The 13296-nt window shown below is 41.2% G+C and overlaps 1 protein-coding gene across 8 annotated transcripts in view; it reads left to right on the forward strand.

Moving 5' to 3' along the window:
• Positions 1-1450: 1450 nt before the first annotated feature.
• Lrrfip2 (LRR binding FLII interacting protein 2) overlaps positions 1451-13296 on the forward strand; it is a 114987-nt gene continuing 103141 nt past the window's right edge. For 2 of the 8 annotated variants that reach the window (XM_042666465.1, XM_042666464.1), the window contains exons 1-2: positions 1473-1700; positions 3009-3067. The gene's annotated coding sequence lies outside the window, so the exon portion shown is untranslated. Of the gene's footprint in view, positions 1701-3008; positions 3068-13296 lie in introns of all 8 variants that reach the window. The other 6 variants (XM_042666459.1, XM_042666460.1, XM_042666461.1 and 3 more) reach the window with 6 other exon arrangements.

Genomic DNA, 13296 nt, shown 5'->3' on the forward strand with positions numbered 1-13296 from the left:
ACTGCAAAATATGTTTGGCTGCATGAGCCAAAATAATTTAGTTAAGTAGTAAACTGAAAAGGGCAAGAGAGTCTAGTATTTTTCAGATAATCTTACATATTAAACAATTAGTATATAATAACCATTGGGTTTACTAGCATAATTCAGGCACCACATAAATAGCTAAACAGATCCTCTCTTCAAATAGGTCTTTAATTTTGTCTTGAGGTGATTGAGCAGAATATGTCGTTAATTCTTGTCTTCAGAGCATAACACCGTATAATCCGTTAGGAAGATCAAGCTTTTCCTGGGCTCAAGTAAAAGTGTTAATGTTTACTCTGGGTCCAGGAAAAAACAGTGATACAGGCAGAGATATAGTGAAATGTTAAAGAATGTCTCTTAAGGCTGATGAGTATACTTCTTGTCTCTTGAACAACCAGTACTAGTGCCAAATCACCGCTTTCCATGAACTAGTAATGTCGAGCACGTCTTTGATATCTTAGAGGGTGTGTGCATCGTGCTAACTACCATAGAGGACTTTAAAGATAGGATCTTAACGTGGAATCTGTGGGCTTCATCAGAGGTTTCCGGAACCTACAGTCTGTATATGGAATTGCGTTTAAGTGCATCTTGTGCGTTTTTCTCAAGAGGCTGCTTAATTTTCTCTCATTAGTCTTCTCTAGCCTTGTTATGCAGTTTTGAGGTCTAGCCTACAAAATACGTATCTACCACTGTTTCCTGTAGAGCCTTACTTCAATCTTTCATTACCTGGTGTCTATTTGAGTCCATCTACCGCACTTAAGAAGGCAAGGCAGCTTGGGAAGAGCAGGCTTTAGAATTTTCCAGCGCCTCGAACCTGGTGGGTCTGGGACAGATACTTTGGGATGATACTGCCCATCGGTCTTTAATTTTTTTTTAATTTAAATTAAAGTTTGAGACTGGTGTCTGTGTTGTGCAGGCTTGGAACCCTGGGGCTCTGGCGATCCCCCTGACTCACCCTGCCGAGTGGCGGGGATTCCACTGTGCGCGACCACCTGCCAGATAAAACCCTTTCGTCCCACCCAAGTATCCCCAGGAAGTCACTTCCAAGGTCCGACTTGGGGCGACTCACTCGGGCTCACCTTTTCCCCCACAGCCGGCGCGAACCCTGGCCCACTCACCCAAGACCACCCGCAGGACGGCTCCCAGACCCCGCTGCGGGCGAAGCCACCAAGGCCTCGCGCACGGAACTCACCGTTCCTGCTCGACCAGGAAAGGAAGCGCGAGGCGGGTCCGAGCGCCGGAGCTGGCCGTCTCGGGCTAGCCGGGGTAGGGCAAGCCTGGCCGAACGTCTCGCAGGGAAGCCCGCCAGAGTGCGGCCGCAGCTCGCGCGGCAGCCCCGCCGGCGGCCACAACTGCTTCCGGGTGAGGGGTCACCGGCCCGGAGCCCCGCCCCCTCACCCTCCGCCCCTGTGCCGCCGCCGCCCGGACTGAGGCTCATCCCGGGTAGCGTTTGTGCGGTCTCGCCCGCGCCGCGGAGAGCATACCGGTGTGACTGACTAGCCCTCTGAGGGTGCGGGGACTCACTGTCTCCATTCAGCACCCCCTGGTTGGCGGCCTGGAACCGCGTCTGCCCGACGCCGCGCCCCTCTTCCCTCTTCCGAAGCTTCCCCTCCCGGCGGGCCGGCGGCGGGCCGGCCCTTCCCGGGCGGCGCTGCTGCCACCGACCGCCTCAGAGACAGGTGAGGGCCGCGCCTCGGTCTGCCGGCGGGAGTCGGGAACTGGGGCCTTGGCTCAGCTTGCGCGGTCCGGGAGACCCCTGCGGTCTCCGACCTGGCTGCGCTGGGGTTGCCCCGAGCCGGACCCCCCCCTCCCCCGACCCCCCGGCGGACTCCTGGCCCGGGTCGCCTCGGCCTGCTGCATTCTCGGACCTCTTCTGTCCGCACTCGTCCTCCGCCCAGGGGAAGGTGTTGCTCCCGTTGTGGGGCACCTAGTTGTCCCTCGGTCCCCGAGTCTCGCGGTATTCCTGGCAGCACCCTCCTTGGGTTTGGGAGGAGCACCCCGGGGGATAGAGTGAGACCCTTGGAAGGAGTAGCTGGGGAATCCTTCCCCCCTCGTCCCCCGGTCTCGCTGCCTTCTGCACCCAAACTGAAGCGCGGGCTTCACCCGCTTGCTTGGAAGGTCGGGTTCATCCTTGACTAACACGGAGCTTTATTCCCACCCTTGTCAGGCCTGCTCTCCCTTTGCTCTGTGTACCCAGCAGGAAACAGGAGGATCTAAGGAGGACCCGAGGGGAAAAAAAGTTTGCTTTATTTGATGTCCATCTAGGAGATGCACATATCATCTTGCTAAGACCCTGGTTAGGGTAACACTCTCTATCCTGCACTTTTATCTGTTTGTATAATTCCCTTTCTTTGCTTTTCTTCCCATTTAGTGACTCAGCGTTTCTGTCATAAACAGAAAAAGTGTAGATTGATTGACTTATGACACTATGTAAAGAAACAGAGTGGCTAGAGTGGGAAGAGATGTAATATAGGATGAGGAGATGGAGAGCAAGGTATAGATAAGTAAATTCTTAAATTGTGTTTAGTATTCTTTTCAATGTAACGTCTTATATATTTGAATGGGGACGTGCAATTTTTTTTTTTTTTTGAGAAAGCAATGTGTGGCAGGTAGAGTTTACTCTACCTAGACTCAAGTATTGAAGAATTCTACCTATTTAATCAACATCATGCTTATTTTAACAAATACAGAGATGATGACCTAGTGTTATACAAAGTAAGAAATTTGGAAAGTGTGATTCATTTAGGAAGTTAGATCATTCACTTTGTGAATCATTGATTTGGATCTTTAAAACTGTGGTAATGAAAGCTGTTTCTGTCTGTATAATTAAATGCCCATACTCATAGAAGTGGTGCAAGTTTTGTTGTATTTGTTGCTTGAAGGTTAAGTATGGTAAAGAAATAAAAATTGGCAATTTTAATACTGATTGGATTTATAATAGTTACAAGTGGATTGTTGTGATTTTAACCACCCCTTTTTGTTACTAGATGTTGGAGATTAGAAGCAAAATAAATGTCAGTGGAAAAGGAGAACTACCATCACTAAGGTATGAAAAAGCTTACTGAAAGAATTGGTCCTATAAAAATAGTCTTCAGAATTTTGCCTGTCTATCCTTAAAAATGTAGAATGAGGTTGGGAGAGGTAGAAAATGCCAGTCTGTAATTCTAGCTTCTTGGGAGGCTGGGATTGCAGTTCAAGGCCAGTCTAGACCAAAAATTCCCAAGACTCCATCTCAGACAGTAAAAGCTGGGTACTGTGGTATGCACCTGTTGTCCCAGCTATGTGGGAAGCATAAATAGCAGGATCATGGTCCAGGTGGGCCTGAGCCTACATTTGAAACCCTTTTAGAAAAAGTTGAAAAAAAAAAGTTTCTGGTGTGGCTCAAGTAGTAGAACACCTGCCTAGCAAGTGTAAAGACCTCAAGTTCAAATGGAATGATACTTCTATGGAGGTTATGATTTACTTTTGCAATGGGCTAATTTTAAGCTAGTAATGATTTTTTTTATTGCTAAAATATAATTCGATCACTTTTGGCTTTCAAAATGCTAGGCAAAATGACGTTGCAACAGAGTTCTTTATACTCAGTTTGATTTTTTTCTTTCAGTATCTAGCTTGTTTTATCTTGATTTATAGTCATAAAGCACTTTAGTTGGTTAATTAAAAAATGATAGCAAATTTATCCTATATATCTTGCTTATGATATTCCTTTGATTCTTTGACTAAATTTTGGGATTTCTTTTTTTTTACTTTGCATATTCCCTTTTTTTTTTTTTTTTAAAGTTGGTTGTGGCACTTGAACTCTGGACCTGAGTGCTTTCCCTGCGCTCTTCAGCTCAAAGCTAGTGCTCTACCTCTTGAGCCACAGCACCACTTCCAGCTTTTTCTGTTTATGTGGTATTGAGGAATCGAACCTGGGGCTTTTGCATGCTAGGCAAGCACTCCACCACTAAGCCACATTTGCAGCCCTGCATATCCGCTTTAATATTCAGAGTGTTCCTTAATGTTTCTTTTGATTTTAGTCCCCCTGATAGGAAACTTAAGTAACTTGATCCAGGCACTTGTGGCTCATGCCTATAATTCTAGCTACTCAGGAAGCTGAGATCTGAGGATCTCCGTTCAAAGCCAGCCCTGGCAGGAAAGTCGGTGAGATTCTAATCTCCAATGAACCACCAGAAGACTGGAAGTGGCGCTGTGGCTCAAGTGGTAGAGTGCTAGCCTTGAGCTGAAGAGCTGAGGGACAGCACCCAGGCCCAGAGTTCAAACCTCACGATCAGAGAGGGGAACAAAAAAAAGAAACTTGAGGTTTAGTTTTCTGTGAACAGAGATCCCTTTTGGAAAATCCTGTATGGAAAACACCATGACTAATAGTCTTAATAGGTAAATATGAAAGGGAAACCTTAGGCCAGCACTTAATCATTTCCATACAAAGAAAAAAAGAGATGCAGAAAATATATTTGGCACAGTATCTCTTCACAAGCAAAAACAAGTTTTTTACTAGAAATGAATTTAGTAGGAGAGGAAGCAATTTCTTGCAACGCTGTAGGTGAATTGTTTACCTTGTTTCTAAGAGTGAAAAAACAGAGTTGATGAGGTATAAGAAAAAAAAAGTTCTCCTTGCTGCCTTTTGGGAATGTTGATGAAGATTAACTTAAAAGAAAAGAAAATTTTTCTTTTTCTTTTTATCTAAGGAGCACTATCCATTGTACCTACAAAATAGAGGCCATTTCATAGTCTTTTCCTTTTAGGTAGTTGCTTTCTCTCTGGAGAATCTGAAAAAAGAAATGATCATAACTGGGGAAATGTACTACCTTATCCAGTTTGCCAATAACCTTTATTTAAAACCCAGTATTTAAAATTTCAAAAGAATTGAGCAAAATTTAACTTGAGAGTAAAATAATTTAGTACTTCATTTTTCCTTCTAAGACAATAGCTAGATATCTTTGGACTTTGAGCACTGTTTGGAGGGTCTAGCCAAGGAACACAGCTCTTCTAAGAACTTTAAAGAACCATTCTCCACTATTTGAGAAGGTTGTTCTTTTTTACTGAGTTTGCAGTTTTAGGAGGGACATATGTCGAATGGTGAGAGGACACCCACTTAGCCAGCCAGATCAGCTGAATCAACTTTGGTGGTGGTCAAGAGGGTTACAGATGTCACAGCTGGATCACCCTCACATCTTTGTGAAGAAATATTTTGGAGATTCTTTTTTTTTGTCTTGGCATGGTCCTTTGCATTTTGACTTTTAAACCTTTTGCCTACAATGAATTAAACTAGATTTGGAAGGAGTCAGACATTAGACTAAAAACTGAGTTCATCATATGCTGTTTTCAATAGATATTTGTGAGACTTTTTTTTTTTTTTTTGGTTAGTTGTAGGGTTTGAACTCAGGGCCAGGGCACTATCCCTGAGCTCTTTTGTTCAAGGCTGGTGCTCTACCACTTAGAGCTACAGCTCCATTTCTAGTTTTCTGGTGGTTAATTGGAGGTAAGAGTCTCATGGACTTTCCTACCCAGGCTGATTTTGAACCATGATCCTTAGATCTCAGCTTCCTATTGAATAGCTAGGATTCAAGCATGAGCCACTAGTGTCTGGTATTTGTGGGACATTTTTTTTTTTTTTTAAATTTAATTTTATTTTATTTGAGAACATACTGTTGTGGGACATTTTAAGATGTTAAAGCACTGAAAAAGAGAATAATATATGAAGAAAGATCTTTCCATCACAAACTTGTAGCTTTCTTTACCCCCAGCTCCTAATTCAGTCAATCATTATTATTTCTTGTGTATCTTTCTCCAGTTATTGTACGGTCGTATATGTTTAGAAGTATCCCTTACCTTTCATTCTTTTTTATTTATTTTATTTTTTATTTTATTTTATTTTTTTTTGGTCGATCATGGGGCTTGAACTCGGTTTGGGTGCTGTCCCTGCGCTCTTCAGCTCAAGGCGAGCGCTCTTCAGCTCAAGGCGAGCACTCTACCACCTGAGCCACAGCGCCTCTTCCGGTTTTCTATTGGTTTATTGGAGATAAGAGTCTCTCGGACTTGGCTGCGCGGTCTGGCTTTGAACCTTGATTCTCAGATCTCTGCCTCCTGAGTAGCTAGGATTACAGGCGTGCGCCACCGGTGCCCGGCTCATTCTTTTTTTGTTGTTGTTGTTGGTTCTAGGATTTGAACTCAGTATGTTGAGTGTTAGGTTGACTTATTTGTTCTGGGCTGGCCTGTATCACTTTAGCAATGCCTCCAGCCCAGATGCTACTACTTAGACACTAGCCTAGCTGGAGTTGCTAGTTAATTGGAGTCTCCTCAACTTTTTGCCTTGGCTGTCTTTAGATCTCAGCCTCCAAAGTACCTAGGATTACAGGCTTGAGCCTCTGAGAGATATTTCTATTATTAGTGTTTGTTTTTTTTTAAACATTCTGGATATTCTACCTGGTGTAGAATATTTATTTTTCATGATCTACCATTCTGTATTAACAGACATTTAGATTATTTCCAGCTTTCTGCAAATACTGTTTGCATTGAATACAAAACTTGTCTACAGTAGTTTATAAGAATGTATATGGAGTGTGTGTGTGTGTGTGTATGTGTGTATGTGTGTATGCACTGGTCCTGGGGCTTGACTCAGGGCCTAGGTGCTGTCCTTGACCTTTTTTTGCTTAAAGCTAGCACTCTACCACTTGAGTCACAGCTCCACTTGGAGCTTTTGTGGTGCTGAATTGGAGATAAGAGGGTCATAGACTTTCCTGCTTGGGCTACTTTCTCAGCCTCCTGAATAGCTAGGATTATAGGCATGAGCCACCAATGACCAGCCTGGAGTTGGTTTTTGAATATGTGACTCAGATGGAATATAAGTTAAGTATAAAGATTTATTTCAGTTCTATAAAGAACTTTATTTTATAATAGAAGCTAACTTTCTTAGGCTTATATAACAATAAATTCTATTTATTTGTTTATTTGTTTGTTTATTTGTTTATAATACTGGCTTTGACCTCAGCCTGTGCCTCCTAGCCAGGTGCTCTCTCATTTGAGCTCTCCTTCTCAGCTTAATTGCCTTAGTTTTTTTTTTTCCAAGTAGGGATCTCCTTTTTGCCTGGGCCAGTTTAGACCTTGATCCTCTCATTTTTACATCTTGTGTAGCTAAAATGACAGGTTTGTACCACCACACCATATTTTTATTGGTTGAGATGACAAGTTTCTGTCTGAACTGGCCCCAAACCACAATCCTCCCAATTTTACCTTCCCATCCAGCTAGGATTGCAAATGTAAGCCATTGTGTCCCCACTTATTTTTGTCTGTCTATTCATCTTTTTATTAAAAATATTGTGAGTTGGATGTGGAGGTATATAGCTGTAATCCCAGTACTTGGGAGGCATTAGGATAGAGAATTCAAGGCCAGTTTGGGCTATATAGCACATAGTGCTATGAGCATGAGCCACTAAATTTTAATTTTGATGTTACAGAGATTCATCATGGCCGAGAGGAGGTTTGGGATTCTTCTTTCTTTTGAAATGAGAGACTAGAAAAAATAAATGCTGACAGGCTCAAGTATGATGAAGCTGTAACTGTGAGTGGCAGTTTCCCTGGCTGGTGCCCACGATCTATTTTTGAGGCCTTGTCAGAAGCTTGCCTTACAAAACCTACCACATAACCATAATCTGGCCTGGCCCTGCTGGAAGTCAGGAAGCTCTGTGGTTTAGGGAAAGTGGCAGCCACAGAAGAAGGAATTTATAAAGACCATTTGCCTTCAGAAAATTAAGTTTTTAGAAGAAAAAAAAAATCTGTTTAGTGTGTTTATATCTTGGCATCCAGGTCGTCTTATTTGTTTAACATTGAGGCTTTTGTTTTCCTTTAGCAGGATAATTAAGGCAAACTTAGAAGGAAAGTTGTTTTTTTTTTTTTTTTGAAAATGCCAACAAGGAGTATCATAGGATTGTGCCAATATTGATACTGTGTTCTGGTTACATGAAAGTGCTTGGCAAGAGTCAAACATTTATTTTTCACTGTTTGCTAGTGGCTCATGCCTGTGATCCTAACTGCTCAGGAGGCTGAGATCTGAGGATTGCAGTTCAAAGCCAGCCTGGGCAGGAAAGTATGGCGCTGTGGCTTAAGTGGTAGAATGCTCACCTTGAGCAGAAGAGCTCAGGGACAGTGCCCAGGCCCAGAGTTCAAGCCCCATGACCAACAAACAACAACAACAACACCCCCCCCCCAAAAAAAAAACAACAAAAAACAAACATTTATTTTTCAATGGGGGAAAACATTCCTGTTGTCATAGGGAGGTCATGCTTATAGTTGATATGATGCAATTCAGAGACCTTCATACTTACACTGAGATCTTGAAATGATAGGCTCTTTTTCAGAATTATTTGGAATTTAGAAAAAAATAATTTAAGGCTAGTGGAGTTGCTGAAGTAGTAGCATGTGTACCTAGGAAGCACAAGGCCTTGAGTTCAAATTCCAGTACTGCCCCTAAAAAGATAATTTCATTTCCTCCCAAATTCTCATTCTGCTTTTCCCATAGAAGTATGTATCATGTACAGTGTCGTGAAGTTGTATCTTTAAACTGTTGGGTTATTATCAGCTGCTATCTCCGAGCATTGTCATCTCCCTGGATCATGTGGAGCCTCATGAAAACCATGTTTTCTATATTTAGTGAATGAAACACTTGAGTTTAAAGTTCTTTGGCTTATCTCAGGCTAGAAAGCTGTTAAAGAATTTAGTGTCTTTCCCTTTGACCAAGGTTCATGTCACCTCATTTAATTACAGCTGTGTGTTATAGTTCTGTTTTTTCTTTGCCTTTCTTTTCTTTTCTTCTTTAATTCAGCATGCAGAGTTAACTTATAGACACAAGCCTGCAGATAGTTTTTCTGTCTTTTGGTTTAGAATAGTTTGTTATCCCAGAGAATTTAGTTGTCTTTGACTTCCTTAGAAAGTGGGATTGTTATTTTATGATGCTAACAATATGAGGAGAAATTTTTCTCCTCATGCTAGGAGTCAATGTGAGGAGAAAAACAGTATTTTTTAAATTTCTTCTTGCATGTCTTTATCTATTTATTCCTATTATACCTTAGCAATCTCAGCTTTTCCCTCCTAGAAAAACAAAACAAAAACAAGGGTAGTCAGGGAATGGTTAAAAGGTTAGGAAGAACTTTATAATACATATCAAGTTGTTTCTGTTTTCTGAAAAGTAGAATATTAAGCCTTCTGTTAAAGGATTATAAATTATCTTTTTCTTTTTTCCTCTTAGAATCCTGTATGTAGCTTGGTGCTGCTTTATTATTTTTTTAAGTAGTATTAATATAACAGATACTTTACTGTTTAGGAAACATAATTAAAAATTTTATTGAGATTTAGTGATTACGTAAGTTTCACAATATTGTGGAATAGTGATCGTTAGCTAAAGTCACAAAACACTTTAACCTTCACAAGGCGAATTGTCATTATCATGGTCTATAAAGCTTATGAACTCTACAAACTTTGACAGTACAACTGTTTCTTCCAAATTGGGTGATACATACATTTCTTTCCTTTTGCTTAGTGTAAGCTGTTTCCTCTTTCTCTCTCATTCCCTCCCTCCCATCTCTGCCCTTGAGTTGCTTAGTTCAGTTTCATCAATGTCCATTGCAGCTGATGGACCCCTCTTTTGTCCCTCTTCTGTATTTCATCACCTTAAGAAACATAATTTTTAAGCTACTTGTTCTGAGCATTTTGTAATTTGACCTCACTTTTCAAGTAGGAACACTACAGATTAGAGTATATTGTCTATAGAGGATCAGGATCTTAATATGCTAATTTTCTTGTTAAATAATTTATTTCTAACAACAGAGTGAGTACAATAAGTAAGCATACATATTGTGGCTACTTTTATTCATTTATTTTAATTTTATTATTGTTTGTTAACACTAGTGTTTTGAACTTAATCTCACGCTTGCTTCTTATTACTGGTCACTAGTGCTCAACAACTTAAGCCATGGCTCCAGCTTTGCTTTTTGTGAGATAATTGGAAATGGGAGCTTTTCCTCTAGATCTCAGCTTTCCTAATGGTTAGGATTATAGGCATGAGCCTGTGCATATGTCTGTACTATAGGACTTGAACTCAGGGCTGATCTTTGTCTCTTAGCTTATTCTGATTCAAGACTGGCATTCTTCCACTTAAGCCATACCTCCACTTCTTTTTGGTGTTTAATTGGAGCTAAGAGTCTCACAGACTTTTTTGCCTGGGCTGGCTTTGAACTGCCAACCTCAGATTTCAGCCTCCTAAGTAATTAAAATTATAGGTGTCAGCTATTGGTGCCCAGCTATTCATTTAGTTAAATTAAGAAGGCCATATAAATGGCTGGGAACATGACTTAGTGGCAGAGTGCTTGCTTAGCATGTATGAAGCCCTAGGTTTGATTCCTCAGTACCACATAAACAGAAAAAGCTGGAAATGGCGCTGTGGTTAAAGTGGTAGAGTGCTAGCCTTGAGCAAAAGACACTCAGGCTGCTTAGGCCCTGAGTTCAAGTTCCAGGACTGGAAAAAAAAATCTAGATAACTGACCCAAAGATTGTAAGACTAAAAAACTTCTGCGTGTGTGTGTGTGTGTGTGTGTGTGTGTGTGTGTGTGTGTGTGCATGCCAGTCCTGCCTGGAGCTTGAACTCAGGGTCTGGTGCTGTCCCTGTGCTTTTTTGCTTGTACTCTACCACTTGAGCCACAATTCCACTTTTGGCTTTTTGGCAATTACTTGGAGATAGGAGTTTTCATGGGCTTTCCTGCCCAGGCTGGTTTTGAACTGAGATACTCAAATGACAGTCTCCTGAGTAGCTAGGATTATATGTATGAGCCACCAACAACCTGCACGAATTTCAGTTTAAATTAGATTTTCTCTCCTCCTCTTCTTGGTGATGTTATATGTAAATGGTTAAAGAGGTCATTATCTTGTTGTTTTGCTAAATTCATCTTTTGCAGTCCACTCAGAGGTGTGTGTGTGTGTGTGTGTGTGTATGTGTGTGTGTGTGTGTGTGTGTGTGTGGTGTTGGGGATTTATAACTTGGGAGCCTTGTGTTTCTAGGCAAGTGCTCTCCTTTGAGACATACCTCCATGACCCCTTGGCAGTACCAGAGTTTGAACTCAGAGTCTTGAGTCTTCAGCTTGCTACACAAGCATTCTACCTCTTGAGCCATTCCCCTAACCCCTTTTACTTTATTTGCTAGATAGAGTCTTCTGGTTTTTGCCTGGGTAAGTCTTGGACTGTGATTCTTTTGTCTACAACTTCTTTGTAGCTGAGATTACATATGACCACCATCCCTAGCTTGTGATTGAGATGGATTACCACTAACTTTTTGCTGATGCTGTCCGCAAACCAAAATCCTCCTGAGCTCTACCTACTAAATAGCTGGGATTATAGAAATGAGCATTGTGTGTAGTTGCCTACCACTTATCTTTTTAAATTCTGGTAAAATTTAGACATTTGCCATGTTGACTTTTTTTTTTTCTTTTTGAGATATATACCCAGACTGACTTTGAACTTGCAATCTTCCTTCTTCCACCTCCCTAGTGCTGGGGTTACAGGTGTCACGTGTGTATTACCCTGCCCAGCTATTTTTTTTAACTGTGATAAAATTTATACAAATAAAATTATAATTTAAATCCTTTTTATTTATATCTGATGCTGGAGTTCAACCTGGGGCCTGGTACATCCTAGGCAAGCCACTGTGCTATACTTTATTTTAACTAAGTTTAATAACAGTAAGTTTATTCACACTGTTCTGCTGGGCAACTATTACTACCATCTAACTCCAGAATTTTTTTTTGTGTATATTCTGGTGTTGGGGCTTGAACTCAGGGCCTTGAACTCTCACTTGACTTTCTATTGCCTACCTGTGGGTCTCCCCCTTGCTCAGGTGTTCTTCCACTTGAGCCAAACCTCTAGTTCTGCTTTTTTGTTGTTTTATTGGAATCTCTTGGATTTGTCTGCCTGGACTGGCTTTGAACTGTTGATCCTCAGAGCTCAGCCTCCTAAGATTATAGATATGAACCACTGGTGCTTAGCTTTCAGAACTTTTTCATCCCTTTAAATTGAAACTGCCAATTGAACAATAATTCTTCCTAAGTCCTTGATAGTCACTTAATTTTTTTTTTTTAAATTTTGTCTCTCTGATTTTAACTATTCTAGATACTGCATTTGGAAATTTTAATTAAGCAATTGGTGTTTTCTTTCTTTTTTTGCAGTTGTGGGGCTTGAACTCAGGGCCTGGACTCTGTCCCTGAGCTCTTCAGCTCAAGGGTACTACCAGTTGAGCCACAGTGCCACTTCTGGTTTTCTGGTGGTTTATTAAGAGTCTCACAGACTTTCCTGCCCAGGTTGGCTTTGAACCTCTATCCTCACATCTCAGCCTCCTGAGTAGCTAGGATTACAGGCCTGAATCACTGGTGCTGGGCTTAGTTCTGGCTTTTTGTTGGTTAACTGTAGGTAAGTCACTCAGATTTGTCTACACTGGCTGGCTTTGAACCTCAGTCCTCAGATGTCATCCTCCTGAGTAGCTATAGATATGAACCACTGATTTTTGTGTGTGTGTGTGTAACTTAGCACTTAGTAAACAGATGTTCTTTTGCTTGAGCCATACTGTCCTTTTTACTCTGGTTATATTTAAGGTAGGTTCTCAGTATTTGCCTGGGTAATTTTGGATCATGATCCTCCTATTTATGCTTCCACTGTAGCTAGGATGTTACATCCAGCCTTTAATGTTGAGATAGGACTTTTGTACATTTGTGAAGTCTGGCTTCAAATCACAATCCTCCCAATCTCTGCTTCCCTCAGTAGCTAGGATTACAAGTGTAAGGCAGTACTACCTGGTTCCAGCAGATTTTTCAAGTTCTTTTTTTCAGATTTTTATTTTTAACCAATTCATAATATAAATTAATATGTCAGTTAGCTTATTTTGAGCAAAATAGTTTGTGAGATATAGAAAAACATAAAAATAGTTGTGAGAATAAAATGAGCCCCAGTATTCTCTCTACTAGGCCAGGAAGTTGCACATTACAGTTACAACTTTCCTCAAAAAAATCCTTAATGACAATTCCTCTCCTCCAGATAATCATATTTCCAAGTTACATACTACTCTCATTTGGAGCCATTCCCCTCATAATCAGTGTAAGTCTTCTTTTTTCTTTTCTTTTCTTTTTTTTTTGCCAGTCCTGGGGCCTCAACTCAGGACCTGGGCACTGTCCCTGAGCTTCTTTTGCTCAAGGCAAGCACTCTGCCACTTGAGCCGCTGTACCACTTCTGGCCTTTTTC

The sequence above is a fragment of the Dipodomys spectabilis genome, unplaced genomic scaffold (genome assembly GCF_019054845.1).
Source record: "Dipodomys spectabilis isolate Male_0828 unplaced genomic scaffold, ASM1905484v1 ptg000365l, whole genome shotgun sequence".
NCBI classification, from domain to species: Eukaryota; Metazoa; Chordata; class Mammalia; order Rodentia; family Heteromyidae; genus Dipodomys; species Dipodomys spectabilis.